The sequence below is a fragment of the Cibotium barometz genome, chromosome 29, assembly GCF_041138505.1.
Source record: "Cibotium barometz isolate CiBa-2024 chromosome 29, ASM4113850v1, whole genome shotgun sequence".
Classification (NCBI taxonomy): Eukaryota; Viridiplantae; Streptophyta; class Polypodiopsida; order Cyatheales; family Cibotiaceae; genus Cibotium; species Cibotium barometz.
The window spans coordinates 38,972,109-38,976,966 of record NC_141074.1 but is presented as its reverse complement, the minus strand read 5'-3'; the positions used below and the strand labels follow the sequence as shown (position 1 = coordinate 38,976,966).

General features: G+C 38.7%; 1 non-coding gene across 1 annotated transcript; it reads right to left on the bottom strand.

The window, feature by feature from the left end:
• LOC147622157 (U4 spliceosomal RNA) lies at window positions 1-130 on the bottom strand. Its single transcript, XR_015269746.1, has one exon. It is a non-coding gene; the product is annotated as a U4 spliceosomal RNA (small nuclear RNA).
• Window positions 131-4,858: the final 4,728 nt, after the last annotated feature.

The window sequence follows — 4,858 nt, the reverse complement described above, 5'->3', positions numbered from 1 at the left end:
GAGCGTGCACCTTCCAAAAATTCTCCACGGCCCAGGGGCCGAGGAGGGGGTTTGGAAATAGTTTTCAACCAGCAATTGACGCGTCTCGGGAAACCCTCACTAACTGCGTCATTGCCCCAAGCGCAAAGATGGATTGTATGACAGGCCCCTCAAGCTCTTTATACGTGACCTGTGGGCGGTGCTCCCCTCGTTGGAATTAACCTATGGGATAGGTTAACCTTATAAAACGCCTATATTCTTGGCAGGACGATGGGCACGTGTTTGTGTGGGGAAGCTTTAAGGGGGATTATCTATTGTAAATTTCACGCTTTCAAAATTTGCATATATCCTCATTCATCAGACAGTTAAGCTTGGAATATGTGTATGAATTCTAATTTGGTTATCAGACTCCAAAGATTTGGTTAGTGAGATGATTAAGGTTCCAAGATAGGCATGTTTAAGAGATGCCTTACGCCAACCATGTGTGGGTCCAAAGCTAGACTAGCATGTGAGGCAAGTTATATATTTGCAAGCTTTGTAGGATAATACCACGCATGCTGTGGAGCGTGTGTGCAATGTTGACTACTACAAGGTCCTCTAGGGATGAAGTGGCCTCATACTCTAGTGCTTCACCCATCTAACTCTTACATGGTTGAAGGTGGTCTAGTGTAGCATAACTATAGCTTGGTTGTGCGTCCACCAAAGATTTTTCCCTGTATGTTATCTATGTATAGATGTAGCTCAATTGGGACATGGTTATGTAGATCTATAACACATATCTTTAAATGTTAAGTCCTTTCACATTTTGTCTTGACATTCTATTATACATGCATAAAATCTCTCTTTAAACTTTGTAACATTGTCTCTTCCTCCTAGTGGGTCGTGCAAGATTGGAGACTCTTTATTAAAACTCCTCTCGAATGGTTTGACCTAAGAACTTTCATTCAATAAGTTAATATCTCAAATTCAACTTGAGCGAGTTTTATCCATTTAACTAGTTTTATTCAACAAAGTGATACAAGCTTACCTGACTTGATTGAAAAAACTCTGTTTAACCTAGTTGAGTAAGCCACCTACATATACTCAACTAGGTTAAACAGAGTTTTTTTAATTAGCACTTTGTTGAATAAAACTAGTTAAATGGATAAAACGTGCTTAAGTTAAATTTGAGATGTTTAATGGCCTTAACTTATTCAATGAAAGTGCTTAGGCCAAACCATTTGAGAGGAGTTTTAATAAAGAGTCTCCAATCTCGCACCGCCCACTAGGAGGAAGAGACAATGTTACAAAGTTTAAAAAGGTTTTATGCATGTATAATAGAATGTCAAGACATTTGTCCTGGGAAACACACGATCATAAGCACCTCATCCCAAGGAAATGAGTATGGATCATCACTTAGTGAGAACTGTCACACCTCCGCTAGAACCTGAGGTGGGGTGGTACGGCCCAGATAACCCAATCCGAATTGATCCAACGGTCTGGGAAGCCATGCCAACTACCGTGTCGATAGATTCATTTGAGGATCATAGGCCAGCACCAAGCCTAGGTCAAGAACTAGTTCAGCAATGTCCAGAGACTGCCTACCAAAGAGCAAGAGTCCACCAAGGACTTTCCAAGCTAGCACACGGCACACACATACAGCCATTACCCGCCTCGTGGAGTGTATCCCGGATACCATATGGATCCTTATGAAGTGCACATCATCCCACCACTAAGGCAGGATCCGCCACAGATGGGATACTATCCTCTAGGCCTAGCCCCTCCATCTATCATACGCCAACCTGCACCAGCCCCTGGGCTTGTGCCAAAAATGTTGAGGATAGCCATGGAAATAGGGAGGGGGTAGCTTTAGGAATTGCACCACTAACACCCGCATACCGAGTGCAAGGGCCAAGATTAGCACTTGCATAGCCAAGGCAAAGGCCAAGACCAGAAAGGAATAAATCGGCCCACATATCCAAAATTATCACTAAGTTTGATAGATCCAGAGACTCCATACCTCATTTGGAGCTGTTTAACCAGATTTATGAGGAATTTTTCCATGTGTAAGATCAAGTTAAGGTGAGTGCCTTTGGCCTCACCCTTGATGGAAAAGCAGGACAATAGTTTCGATCACTAAAAGTAGAAGATAAGGCTACCTTTGACACCTTGAAAGAGGCTTTCAAAGTAGGATATTCAAGAAAAGGAACGTGATGGAGTCCAATTGAATAGTTGCATAATGTAAAATAGAAACAGGGAGAATCCATCCGGGACTATATCAACCGGTGAGATATCTTCACTCTCACTGTAATAACAGGGACAAGCGAAAGATTGATCGGTCAATTCCTAGAGGGACTTGAATATGTAGCTCGACATAAATCCCTATATACTCTGGGCCATACCTCCTTTGAGAAATGTTGCACAAGTGCCATGGATTTCGAAGACAATTTCAAGGGAACTCATTCTCGATAATTGCATGAGGGCACGTCTAAAGCTTCCTTCAAAACCACAAGCACGAAATCGGAAGGAAAGGGAAAAGAGTCCTATTTAGGAGACAACAGTTGGAGTGGCTAGTAGCTGCATTAATGTAGCAGATGACCCAACAATGGAGAGTAGGAGAAGTTGTGACCAAGTTGGGCAACCTCGTCTTTACCCCAAGAGAGAACTAGTGTGGTGCCCAATTTGTCCAGAGAACCACACTAGTAGGGAATGTCCACATCTGCAACCTAGACACACTCTATACTACGCTTACTACCAAAGATGGGGCAAGCACAAAAACCTCAAACTCCTACCACCAAGAGCTACTGAAGCACAAGCGCTCTACCCTACAGGCCTTACCACCTAACTCGAGGCCTTGCCGGCCAAAGCAAAACACAATGCACCTCAATCAGGCCATGAAGTGGCCCGGAGAGGAATCCTCAGGGTGCATGAAGTACTCTTGCCACCCCTAGTCCTCCCACCAAAACCACCCTTACCTCGAGTGACCCCTGTTCATGAGCAGTTGACCCTGACCAAAATTTTTGAAGAAGGTAAGGAGGAGCTATTCACAACACCATCTTTGAATCCCCTAAGCCAAGCAACCCACCCATGCAAGTCCTAAGTCACTACGTGATGGAGGGTGAGCATATGTACCCCTTACCCAGTTCTGAAGGAATGCACTTCTTGAAAGTGAGAATGGGAAAAGGAAAGGAAAATTCTATAGGTTGGATGGCTATGCAATGCTATCACTATGTTGGACCTCATCAAATAGCTGAGTGTCCAGTCAAGAAAGGGATAACTAGTACTTTCTCTAAGTGCTCCCACCTTAACTCCCTTTGTAAGATTCCTCCTCGGGCTGAATATTGATTAAGCCTCTACTTCAATCCCTTGTAATCATTCTATGTTTTTGAATACAAGAAAATATTATTTTTCCTTGTTTGGCCTAGTGAGATAAAAATTTCTAGAGAGTGGTAAATTAATATTGGGATATTTTTGGATAAATAAATTCTACAGATATCAAAAAAAAGTTTCCCTGAAAGAGAAAATCAAAATAGATTTTCCAAGATGCAATTGGAATTAATTAAAAATGGTTTAGAAGACCTTAGCCTAAGGGTAGCCAAACTGAAGCTGAAAAATTATAGAACTCAGTTGGACTCAATTAGTGGCCTCCCTCACCTATAAATAGATCCTCATTCCTTTGTATTCTCATCTTTGAACTAAACTATGCTGGTATTACTCTAAGTTAAGCTTATTTTCTATTATCCTCTAAAAACCCTCTACAAATTGAAGAGATTGGAGCTTCTCTCTCTCTCTTCAATCTTCCTTGGAGACTCCAACAACATACCAAACAAATTGATTGGTTGGGGGCCTCTACTGTGATCAAAGAATCAAGTAATTTAGGAGGTAAAGTGTGGATTATTATCTTCTTTTTCTTAAAACTCCAAATGTTTCTCTTCTCAACCCCTCTCAAGCTTGAGAAGCATTTATTTGAATGGCTTTTGAGTACTGTTGAAGTTCTTTAATGTATTGTAATGAAGAAACACATATATTTTCATTTATGCTTAATTTATAATGGTTTTTAAGCATTTCTCTCTCTCCCCCAAAAGAATGGTCATTCCTATGACCTATTCTCAATTCGAATGAAGCTTCTCATGAAGCATTTCTCTAATTTAAAAGTAATTTCTATGCTTGTCTAATTGGAGGCCAAAATAATGGCTTCTTATACTTTTATGCTATTTAACTTATGGTAAAATTAAGAATCAATCCATAATTGGATAATGATCCAATTAGTGGTTTTTCTAATCACATGAATAATACTAAACTTTATTCTTTCAAATTTATTGAGAATTATCAGTAATAGCAGCAGCGGAGCCTATGGCAAAATTTCTATAAAATTAACACATAAATCATTTTCATTTATATTATGAAAAGAGGACTTCTTACCATATTCTAGGATTAATCATCCTAGATTAATTGAATGATTCTCATTATGATCATGGAAAATTGATTTTTATGTTTATGCATAAATAGTTAATTATGAAAAAGAGGAATTTCTAGTAATCCATTTTTTTTGTTAAAAGAGTAATTCCCATGACAATGGAAATCCATGTATTTAAATGAAGTAGGAGAAAAATTGTGACGCTAAAATTATGTATATTTTATTTAAAAATTAAAGAAGGATTTTAGTTAAATTTATCTTTTTACATAGATAAAATTTAAATGATGAAACAGGAATTCCCACTATATTGGAATCCAAATATTTAAATGAGGAAAGTGTAATTCCTAGTGTAAAGGAATTAATGAAGATTTTTATTTAAATTTTTATGAGAAAATTTAGTTAAATATATCTTTTTGCATAGATAAATTTTAAATGATGAAAGAGGAATTCCCACTATAATGGAATCCAAATATTTAAATGAGG